General features: G+C 46.1%; 1 protein-coding gene across 5 annotated transcripts in view; it reads right to left on the bottom strand.

Moving 5' to 3' along the window:
- The window catches only part of ARK2N (arkadia (RNF111) N-terminal like PKA signaling regulator 2N), a 44,439-nt gene extending 33,577 nt beyond the window's left edge, over window positions 1–10,862 (bottom strand). Inside the window, exons 1-3 of one of the 5 annotated variants that reach the window (XM_050330016.1) lie at window positions 10,738–10,828; window positions 9,083–9,224; window positions 6,783–8,648 (exon numbers count right to left, since the gene is read on the bottom strand). The gene's annotated coding sequence lies outside the window, so the exon portion shown is untranslated. Of the gene's footprint in view, window positions 1–6,782; window positions 8,794–9,082; window positions 9,225–10,737 lie in introns of those variants that run through there. The other 4 variants (XM_050330012.1, XM_050330014.1, XM_050330013.1 and 1 more) reach the window with 4 other exon arrangements.
- Window positions 10,863–12,216: the final 1,354 nt, after the last annotated feature.

The raw sequence follows: 12,216 nt of genomic DNA, 5'->3' as shown, positions 1-12,216 counted from the left end.
AACAACAAACTGAATCCTACAGTATTATATATTAACAGTTAGAACGTTCCTCATTCTAGTTACAGCTCATTTAAGCTGAACAAGGAGTATCTCTCAAAAGTCTGAAATACTTAATATACACCATGACATCTTAACCTTAGTTGTACACTGCCATTTTAGGTGCTACTGAACAGATTAATGGTAAAGAATGCCCATTTTGTACAAAGCAAGACAGCTCTTTTTTTCAGAAGCCATGGACAGGATGGATTCTTACTTTGCAGGTACTTCCTTTTTCACAGCAGCCTGCTGTTAAAATCACTTTAGTTTATTACTAACACGTTTCCTCTTAATCAGAGTCCAACAGACCCCTGCTTATCACCTTCTTCTGCTGATGCTAGCAATTGTTTAAATGGAAAAAGTTATCCAGCAGAACACTGCCTTTTAGTGCCATTTTAGTTAGTGCTGAAAGAAAACAATTTGAACAACCTATCTCCTCTCACCACTTGCCATTTATTTGCAAGCTCTAATTTTTTTTTTTTTTAAATGAGAACCTGTACCTATATTATTGCAGGAAATAACATCATGTATGTTCTTCATGCTTTTGTGACTACATAAATTAAAAGTTAAACTGTACTGCTGCATACAAGTTACTCGTTCAGAGTACATAGCTAACTAGAGATCCTTCCAGATCTTTCCTCCTCACAGTTCCAATGCCACAGAAGTCAATTATTTTCATCTAAATCTGAATATATGTTTGCTATTTATATGAAATTAAATACTACAATGGTTCACTCTTACACAAACAATTATTTCCATCACCAGTGGATTACATTATCTCACGCAGATGAGCATAGATGGAATAAATCAGAGGTGTGAAAGAGGTAATGACAAATGCATACAACAGAGGCTAATAAAATTATGTAAAACAGCTGACTATTTTTAAAAATGTAAACACACAGGCAAGCTCGTCAGGAACTCTGAATGTAACTTGACAGACTGCGTGTCTGGGGATGGTGGGTTAGGAAAGGACAGAAGCAGCACACAGCCTGGGCTGACTGTAAAGCACAGTTCATGTCAGCTTCCTAATGCACGAAAAACTTCTGGCAAAAAACAAAGTTATTCCGTCTTCTGACAGAAGGACATGTAACCCAGAAGGTGAGAAGTGCTAATGAACCTGTCCACTTGCAAAGCTTCACCAAAAAAAAAAAAGACATGTAGGTGCAGCTGTGTGTTGGTCATGCTATTTTTCCCCTTCCCGAATCGCTTTGTTTTCCATTAAAAGCTGACACTGATTTAATCAGTGAACTCGTCAGCAACGTCCCAGTACAAACAACTCATACAGATATCAGAGAAGCACAGAGTGGTTTGGGTTGGAAGGGACCTTAAAGAACATCTTGTTCCACCCCCTGCCATGGGCAGGGACAGCTACAAGACCAGGCTGCTCCAAGCCCTGTCCAACCTGGCCTTGCACATTTCAAGGAATGGGGCAGCCACAGCTTCTCAGGGCAAATTGTGCCACAAGGCACCACCACTATCACAGCCGATAATTTCTTCCTAATATCTCATCTAAACCTGCCCCCTGTCAGCTTACAGCCATTACCCCACGCCAGACAGCAACATTTCTAATTAACTAAAACAGCATCAATCCAAATAATTAGGCCTCCATCAGAAAAGACTGATCTGCATCCAGAAAAATATAGAAGCGCCAACGCTTTCTGGACCTCCCAGCTCGTTCAGTTCCTCCCCAAAATACCACACATTCTTTTTTTATATTATTTTCTTTTGTGTCACATGTACCTGTGCACTTAAAACAAGAGGAGTGAGACCAGCACTCACTCAATTTAGCTCAAGACAGTTGACTCAGCTCTGTGGGGATGTGTGTGCACGATGCTCCACAGCAGATTTTTCATAACACTGAGCCACCCCCACAGGGATACTGTGTAATTTATATAGCGTTCCTTTGAAAATGCTGCCCTAAAGCTGACTCACTGGCATACAATTCTACCTAAGGCACATTTCTGGGAGTGGAGCTGGCTCTTTATCAGATGATTCATAAATCAGGCCTGGTAGCAATCCCAAATAATAGGACCCTTCGGAACCGACATGGTAAGAGAATTGCAGTGGAAAACAAAAGAAGAAAGGATTAAACTAATGCTCTGTTTCTACTGGTTTTGCATAAATAAACAAAGGTTAAAAATAGGCTGCACCTACTGAGTGATCAACAGGCTGCATATACAAATTATCCAAGACTGAATACAAATTACAAATTTGTGTGTTAATATAAAGCTTTGCGGAGCATCCTTTGTAATCTTGAAAAGAAACACTTTTCATCCTAAATAAGAAGCAAGACTTCACATTTAAATATAGGTTTTTGCATTGTAACACTTAATGCATATATTCTGTCTCTTTCAGAGGAAAGGTAACTACCAGCTATGGTTTAGTTTCACAAGTCTGCACACAGGCTTCCCAAAACATTCACCAGCTGCTCTGGAATCCCACAACAAAAAAATAAAACAGTCCTTGCACACAGATAAAAGCAGTCAACCTTCTAAAAATCTCACTTCTTTAGCAAAGCAAACCCATTTTTCTCAAGGGCACAGCAATTCAAAGTCTGCAAAGCTCTCTACTCCAAGAATTAGAGGGGGGCATATCTTTACTACTACCTGTGGCTCACTTTTAATTTTTTTCTATCAACAAAACTAGTGGCAGAAATCAATGCTAGGACAGCCATGCTTTGTTTCTTTTTCTCTCTGCGATGTATTAGCTTGCAGAAGATCACCCTACTGAGGATGATCACACAGATGGAGCACACCTTTATCTAAGATACTGAGTTCAACAAATCTTTCCACTTTACCTCTCCATTCCCGTTACTCGAAGGAAATGCATTCTGTGCTTCCTCATTCTGTACAAACAGACCTCTTCTTCTCAAGAAACGTTGGTCTGTTGTTCTGCCTTGGTCAAGAATGCTCACAGAATCTCACAGAAAATGCTCACAGAAAAGCTGCATCTCAAACTGCCAGAGCAAAACGGCAACAAATTAAGCCTAATTTTCAGAGCACAGCTTAAGAACGTTTATCTGAGATATGCTGGAAATAATCAACATTGTGTTATTCACTAACAGCTCCAATTGGCAGGCCAGGACAACTGCAATGGAACTTCAAAGCAGTAAATCCATCTCAGCAGTGCAGTATTCCCAGGATCATAAGGATTGGAAAATACCTCTAAAATCATCCAGTTCAACCTTCAACAGAAAACCACCACCCTATTCACCACTAAACCATGTCCTGCAGTGCCAGACCCACACATTTTCTGAACACTTCCAGGGATGGTGACTCCACCACTTCACCATCTTCACTCCTCCACTTCCCTGGGATTCATTCTAGAAGGGCTTGTGCTGTCTCCCACAAAAATCGAGGCCAGTCCATCATGGGCAGGCACAAATATCTCTCACTTTTTGTGCTGTTTGGAAATCTCAAGGCAGCAATGAGTGCCACGGGACAGGGGCTGCAGGGAGCCTTTAATCCATCCCACAGGCCACTGCCACTGAAAAGAGACAGACCTGCCTCCCGCCCTGGGGCTGTGAGCACCCTCCAACTCCTGTAACTCCACCTCCCAGAGGAAAGCTGTGCACCTGGGCTGAAAGCAGAGCCAGGATCCAGAGGGGCAAGCAAGACATCTTACACAGCAGGCAGCAGCCAGGGGCCTGGAGCAAGGCAGAGCCCCGGGGATTCACCAGGTCTTGCCAAACACGGCTCCAGAATTGCACAACCCTTGACATCAGGACAAGAGATGCTCTCAGGAGATAAGTTTGTCTTGTTTTGTCAAGTTCTGTGTAAAGTTCCTTTCCAGGATCCGTGGTGCCCACCCAACCAACACTACTGCCTCCAGGTCTGTCTCCTGGGCACTTCCCAGTCACTCTCTGGCATTTCCCCACCTCTCACAGCCATTCAAGAGCTCAAAATCCACTTGCTGTGGATTTACACCAGCCATTTAAACAAAGATGAGTTATGAGATACTAAGTAACTCTACAGTTTATAAATATTTTATGATCAGACCTTTTTACACGTCTTTGCCACGGGAAATAAACAAAACCAACCCTCAGGAATTTTAAAGCTTCAAGTACTTTAATTCAACACCAATGAATGTCTTTGCCTTAAAGCAGTATCTTCCTGGCACAGGGCAGGAACATACCCATTTTATGGTCTGGCCAACTGAAGATCAGGTGATGTGCCCAAATTCTACAGACAAGAGCTGCAAGCCTGACAAACCCTGACCCCAAGTAATTTTCTCATCCATGAATCCACTAATATTAATAACTTATTTAATTATTAAGCTAGCAGTATAATCTAAATATTGCAACATGAATCCCCAGCAGGTATACCACTGAAAAATAAACAGTATCAATACACTAGAGGCAAAGCCACGAGGCATTCAAAGGATGAAATTCGACAGGAAGATACCAACTGCTGTTGGGCTTTTCTTGACACCAAACCCCTTGACCTGTTTTTTGGCCAGTAACAAGAGGTGCTGATTGATTTCCCCACCCCCTCCCGATTGCTAATAATTGATAGCACAGTCCTTATGTGCCCAAAGGGCTCCTCAAAGAAGAAAGCACTTGTGACACAGGTCTCAGTGTGAAGCAAACACGGGTTGGTTCTACAGACGAACAGAAGCTGCTTTGGGTGTTCCAAAACAACAGATACATGTGTGTTATGAAAAATGCCTCTAACATGGGTTTTACTATCAGACACTTCCTACAGTTCTTTGCTCCCAGCTGGCAGAGGAGGAGAAATCTGAGCTGGCCTTCAAGAGGGCAACAGACAGATCAGGAAACAGACATTTCTTTCCCACAACACACAGGAGAACTTTGCATATATTTGACTACAGAAATTGAATAACAGTATGTAACAGGATACCAAAAAAATTAAAAGGTAGTTTTCAGCACTGCCCTGCAAGTACTGACAGGAGAAAAAAGAACACCACACACAACCACCTCCTCTCCCTTCCCCCCACCTAAAACCCCCATGACTTACTTATCCATAAATAAAGCACCATTTACCCCAAAATTATTTGTTGCATTATTATTCCTGTTTAGGGGAAAGTGGCTCAGCTGGTAGAACTTTCTTCAGCATAAAACTAATCCTTAGCAACAGCAGACATAAACTATGTAAACAGCTTTTCCAGTAAAAGGGATAGATAGAAGGAAAAAAGAGCATCAAGTCTGGAGTATTAATTCAACCCCATTCCATTCATTCAGCATAGTCCTACTGTTGCTGCAGGGTGGCAAGTTCCATACAAACAAACAGTGAAATCCACTAGAGATGTCAAAAAATAGAAAAAAAACATTTTCCTCCTGTAAAACAAACAAGGGAAATTGAGGTGAGGTCTATAGCTAATTATTGAGGGCTTATGAAGTTAACTCTGGCAAGATATTCAGTGGATTTCCCTAGCTTAGTTTTATGGTATTCAGCAATTTCTTACAGTGAGCACATCAAAAGCCCATGAATTGCCTTTTAAGATGACTTACTAATAACAGTGAGTGGAGACACAAAAAATGAAATTTTGCCTTAAAGGCTTTTTAAAAAATAGAAAGAAAATACCCAAAGAAATGTGGGGTTTTTTTATGATTCCTCACAGATTCTGCACAGTGCTCATCAATAGGTGTTACCAGCCCTGGAGGAACCACAGCCCTTGACAACTCAAGTTGTATTTATCAGCAATGGGCTCATGGGCACTGCTACCCACGAGCCCATTCTTTCCCACAAAAGACCTCTAATCAAACACAGTGAGGCTCCAGACTACCAGCACTTCATCCAACTTGCTTAATTAGTGAGACAGCCTCCAAACCATTGTATTTCCAACCACAAATTACAAATTAGCAGACAGCTTCCCTGAGCTACTTTTTAGGAACATTTTTCCCTAAATTGCCTGATTATTTAGAACTGTCTTTCCGGCAAGAGACGGCATTCCAAGAGAGCATGAACCAGGGGAGCTAGCTGAGGAGTCAGGAGAATTACCAGCTGATGGGAAAGCCTCAGTGCAAGAGAACAACATTGTCTCAGCCTTACCTGGCTATCACACCATCCCTTTTTGCCTCAGGAATTCTGACAGTACCATCGGAGCACACAGCACCGACCTCACATCGCTACCATGGAAATGCAATATTCCCAATGAAAAACAAATTACTGAAACGGTAATTGCTTCATCATGCAGACAACTGGTATTATAAAGTCTGGCTCTTACTTATTCCCAGCTCTGCTACTGTGAGTCATCTGGCCTCTACCCATGTTGGATCTGCCTTCTCAAAATACGTCGTGAAATGCTAATGATCAAGCACCACGGAACAAGACATTAGAGCAGAAAGGTAGCAAGAGGAACACTTATCCAGTCGAGGTCTGGCTCTTCCTGCTCATTTCCAGGAAATTCTGAAGCATCAAAGCAGAAGAGAATTGTGCAGGACACTACAGAAGCCTCACTATAATGTCGAATCCATGAATCACATACATTGAAACAAAAATGCTGGCTTGAAAGAGTCTCTGAACACTGGAGTTTAATTAAGAAGTGACCACATGTTCTGATTCAAAAGTTGTCAGATTGAGTACTAACAGCTTTTAAGTTGTCTTAGAGAGCAAACATCGTAAGGTGTGATAAGACTGAAGCCTGTACTCTCTTGTGCTACTTCAGTCAATTCCTGAGCACTGGACAGACAGACTACATGGTCAAAGTGACACAAAAACCCTAAACACCTTGTTAAATAAAAAGGGATATTAGGATGGATCATTCTGAACCTAAAGCTGACTCACCTCGTGACCACTGCCAAGTTACTTGACCTCCCTGAGCAGTTCAGTAATGCATCTGACACGGTGTAACAGCAACACCTGCGCCACGGAGCCACATCTCATTTCCAGTCCTGAATGAGTAATCCACGTGTGCCCCAACTGCAGGGAGCCACTCACAGCCACGGAGAAACTGCTGCAGGCTCCACTCAGGCTGATCAGACACGGGAAGAGGCAACGCTAACGAGTGGGAACAGACAACCACACCTTTAGATTGTAACCCTTAAGCAGTAACACCATGCAAGTGACAAGGTATCAGTCCCTCAGCTTAGCTTAACAGAACTCTGTTAAGAGAAAGCAACCGCAGAGGCTAACATTTACACTCTATGCACATTTTCACATACAACCCCTTTCATCCAGTTCTCTTTCTGCTTAGAATTCCACATTTGTACACACTGGATTTACAGGCCCAGAACTGCAGTATGCACTAAAAACGTGGAACAAAGATGTGGAAGAAAGTTATGATTTTTGTGCTGATTCGTGTCGTTCAAGTTCCCTGCAATAATATCTGCTGCCGCAGATCGGTAACAGTTCTGTGCTAAAGTTAAAGGCTTAACTCCCACTTACACTTATTTTGGTTCTGGAAAACCAAAAGCTGTTTCCTTTCCACGTAAGCCTCAGGTCACCTCAGAGCATGAACACACACTGTACCACACAGCTTTAACCCAGAGCTCTTTCCCAGCACTATGCCTGTTCCCCTCTCCCAGTGCTGTTTCACTTTCAGCTGCCTGCTGCTACCAGTAAGGTTCAAGCGAGCAAAGACGGATTTCAAGTTTTAGTCCTTCTTTTCCAGAGTGCCTGTTCTGAGGTGCAAGTTACACACTGCTAGCTAGGGTGTTTAAACTTTTCACTGTGGTCTAGTAAATGTGTAATTAACTCTGCTGCTCAGCCTCTGCCAGTGTTCAGAGTTTTCTAAGTCAGACAACTGCAGACAAAAAAACAGAAGCTGAGATTGATCACAAATCCAATTCTGTCAAAACATACCATCAGCACACTAACTCTGAAATGCCACAGACAATAACATGAAGGTTGCTTGAAACAACTTATTTAAAGAAGTCTGCAAAGCTTTTAGTATCACCAGGTAATGGTGGTATTCTGGTCAGAGGGTAACCAGCCAGGTGGATTACTTGCTCTGCAGCCACAGCTCTGTGTGGTACGTGGAGATTCCCATCTCATTAACAGCTGTTTAAGTGAGATGTTGATATTCAGGTGGGTCATGGGTGGCACATACATCCTTGGTGCAGGAGGCAGTTGATGTGACAACATACAGGAGAAAGTGAAGAAAAGTGAACAGAATCCACGCAAAGAAGCCTGCATTTCAAAGGAAAATACACATTAAGGAGAGGGGGAAAGTGGGGGGAGTGTTGGGACAGCCAAGGCAATTATTTTTTGTTGCTCTGAGCAGCTTACACCAACTTATCTCCTTGGTGTTTAGTGTTCAAAGCCCCTCAAGACAATCTCTATCTACTTTTTGTTGGTTCAGTCTCACCTTACCTCATCAACTCCTCCCCAGTGGCCGTTTGTCCAAGGCACCCACACATCCTTCCTACCTCTCCTCTCCAAGCTGGGCTTGCCCTCTGTGTGTGTTGAGGCCGTTCTCAACTGCCTTGTGGTTGGCTTCAGGTTCCTTCCCTTTTCCCCTCCCTCTGCAGGACTGGGTTTAAAGCATGCACGCCCTCCCCGACTGGTTTGTGCGCTGGGATTCCCACCAGGGGCTGCTGACCCGCCGCACACATCACACACCTGAGTGTGTTAAGGCCACAGCCCCCTTCTCTTCCTGATTTCTCAGGAATTTCTCATCCCACCTCTTCACGATGCCGACCAGCAATTAGGCTGAAGAGCAAACAGAAACAGTCGACACAGTGTAATTACAAATTCGAGTGCTCCAAAAATGAGTCAGAACTGCTATCCCCGCACGGGAGGGCGAAAAGCAGCTGCCAAGGCTCACGTACTGCCTTCCATCACCCACAGGGTCCCTCCCCCCGGTTCCCCAGACAAAACACCGGTGTCACCAGAACTACAGAAAGCTGTGTTTTATTGGCTTTCAGTGGCCACACAACCATCCCCCCGCCACCACCACCCTCTAGAGCTTCTTTTGCCAGCACCAGGCCTGCTCTAAGTCAGCAGAGGTGAGGAGCACTCAGAATGCTCAAAAGTCACTGCTGCTGGACAGAGGAGTTCTCCACACTTCACCTCACTGCTTTGGTACCGTACACATACACAGGAGAGGATGTCTGGGTTCAGCAAACACACGACAAGCAACTTACTGTTCTCCTCAGAGCTTGTTAAGAACCTTTTCCCTCCTCAAAGGCCACGTTTCCCTCCTCCAGGGCAGCAGGGAAAGCTGTGCTGTTGTGACTGCCTGACTTCCAGCTCTGGTACCACAGGAACAGCAATTACAGGTGTTAACTAGGGCAGGAGAACCACACCATGGAGACCTCAGAAGAGCACCATACTCAGTTTTCATCTCAAGGTCAAACACGTTTTTAATAGGCTTATGCAACATTAAGACACTTTTAAGAGAGAGATTTTAAATTTAGCATTTGTTTGCTGTTCCAAGGGGAGAGCTATTACTGTTTGCACTTAAACTTTTAGCTTGAAAAGTGGAAATGGGGTAGTCCTTGCCCATAAGGGAAGCTATTACTTTGTCTGATGCTTGACAAGTACCAGAGGAGATGTAAAACCAAACAGCATCTCCGGGAGGGGGGGAATTAAAAGAAATTTTACCTTTTAAAAGCGATGCTTATGCATTCAAAGATTTACTTATTCATTTTTAAAAGCCAGAATTACCTGACAGTGCAAAAAGAAAAAAATAAATAAACCAAACAGGATTGGCTTATGCCACAGCATCCTGACACACAAGTTCTTTTTCAGCCTTTGAAGTGGTGTTCAGTACTCTGGACTGGTTTAAAGTGCACAACTAGTCGTAACCAAGACCCTGTTTAACTTAAGTTACTGCAGGTATGGTTTCACCAAGGTACCTACAAACTTTAAGGCAAGTTGCCCTGTCCCACTGTTAACAAAGACAACTGGATGCTGCTTAACAAAGGTGGAAGCAAGGTGAACTTTAAAAAAAAAAAAAAAAAGCCCCAAGTCTTTAAAAAGGAGCATTTTAAGTGGCTGCCCAATAACCCCAAGGCAAAGAAAGTTACAGTACTGGAACTGAGGAAATAGTTAAAATATTATAAGTCTGCCCAGGCTGCCTTTTTTCCCTTTTTAAAAAGGAACAAGTAGCACAGTTAACTTTTATATTCCCCTCGGATGGTGTGTGGCTCAGAGCCACATCTGCAACCCATTAGACGTCAGGAGCTCAAGGGGAACCCGGGACAGATGCACGGCGAGCAACTTGAACTTTCTTTCCGTATAAAAACCGAGGTTCCCACCAATGGAATACACCACCAAAAAACCAAAAAAAACCAAAAAAAAACACCAAAAAACCAAGCAAATAAACAAAACTTAGAGGAGCGCAGCCCCGGAGCAGTTACACCCGCCGTTATTCCAAGGGGGCTTCTCTCCTCCAACAGCCCAACGACTTGAAAAGCCGTTACCAAAAAAAAAAAAAAAATTAAAAAAATATATATTTAAAAAAGGGACACTTTTTGACAGAAGTCCCGGTGAAAGACAAAGCAGTCCGGGAGCTTTCCTTCCACCGGGAATCTCCACCCGCCGGGTCAGGGCAGAGCAGCGGCGGGGCTGGACCAGGAGCAGCACCAGGACCAGGGCTGGGACCAGGACAAGGAGCTGGACTAGCAGGAGAAGCGGGAGCATCCCCGCAACACCCACCACCCCAGGCACCCCACCCTCGTCCCGGGGATGCGGGGCCGCTCCCGCCGGTACCGCCCATCCCATCCTATCCCATCCCATCCCATCCCACCCCATCCCCGCGGGCTCGGGCCGCCCCCCGCCGCCCGGCCGCACTCACCCGCTGGAGGCAGGGCCCCCCCAGGGCTCCCCGGCGGGGGCAGCGGCCGGGGCATGGGCGGGCGGAGCGGCAGGAGCTGCGGGAAGCGCCGGGAAGCGCCGGGAATGTCACCGGGGCCGCCGCGCCGTCACTTCCGCCCGCCGGGCCCGGAGCGCCGCGCGGGGCCGGGCCGGGACACAGCGACCCCGCGCGGCGGGAGCGGGGACGGGAGCGGGAATGGGGACGGGAATGGGAGCGGGGACAGGAATGGGGACGGGAGCGTCTGTGTCATTGTCACTGTGTCTCTGCCTCTGTGTCTCCGCGCCTGTGTCACCATCACTGTGTCATTGCCACTGTCCCTGGGTCACTGTCACTGTTACTGCAACAGTCACTGTCCCTGTCCCCATGTCCCCCTCCCTGTGTCAGCGTCCCCGTCCCTGTATCACTGTCACTGTGTCACCGTCCCTGTCGCTGCGTCGCCGTGTCACTCACACTGTCACTGTCCTTGTCGCCGTGCCACTGTCACTGTAGCAGTCACTGTCCGTGACCCTCTCCCTGTCCCTGTGTCACTGTCCCTGTTCCTGTCACTATCACTGTCACTGACTCTATCACTGTCACTGTCTCTATCCCTATCCCGGTCATTATCCCTGTCACTGTCACTATCCCTGTCACCCGCACGCCCCAGCACCCCTCACACGCTCCCAGGAGAGGCACTCTCTGACTCTGATCTCCCACTGATCGCCTCCAGCACTGACCCTGGCGATCCTGCGTCTGCGCTCCCTGATATCACAGAATCACAGGATCGTCAGGGTTGGAAGGGACCTCTGGAGATCTCCCAGCCCCAGGCTGAGACCGGACTCGGATCCGAGCCCCGGGGGCTGGGTGGGGGAGCCGTGGGTGTGCAGTCAGGGCCGCTTTTGTAATGCCCTCGTTAAACATCGTCCTGGTGTTTCCTAATCGGAGCATTTGGGTTCGCAGCCCCGGGGCACGTGTGCTGCACAACCTCACGGTGCATTATTGCAGGTAAGCGCCCTGCGGTTGGGAAACAGCGCAGCAATCGTTTCGGCACAGTCCCCAAGTCCCGAGCAGGGCTGCGAACACCTGGGAAGCTTCGGGAGCTGAACATTCACCGTGCAGCTGCTCGTGGCACAGAACCGGCCACAGACAGCAGAGAAACACGTATGCATCTACCCACACCACCACCCGAACCATGCTGGGAGACACAGACACCACGTGCCACCTCGCAAGGATTCGTCGTGTTACGAGAAATAGAGACGGGTTCGGGTAGAACTAGAGCTGCGCGTTGGGGAATTCACGGTTCTTTTTTATAACGGTATTTTACTGCTTCGCAAGACACTTCTCCCCACGTATGTAAAAGACTTTCCTTGCAAGGAAGGTGAACGCATTATTTGGGGTGTCAGCATGAGGGGGCACGCTAGTAAGATCCGTACCTAAGGGAAAATAAAACCTCCCCTACGTTTGGCTGCTGGGAGCTCGGAT

The sequence above is a fragment of the Myiozetetes cayanensis genome, unplaced genomic scaffold (assembly GCF_022539395.1).
Source record: "Myiozetetes cayanensis isolate MyiCay16 unplaced genomic scaffold, myiCay2020 scf4, whole genome shotgun sequence".
Lineage (NCBI taxonomy): Eukaryota > Metazoa > Chordata > Aves > Passeriformes > Tyrannidae > Myiozetetes > Myiozetetes cayanensis.
Note: the sequence above shows the minus strand (reverse complement) of the source record. Positions and strands in the feature narration are given on the sequence as shown.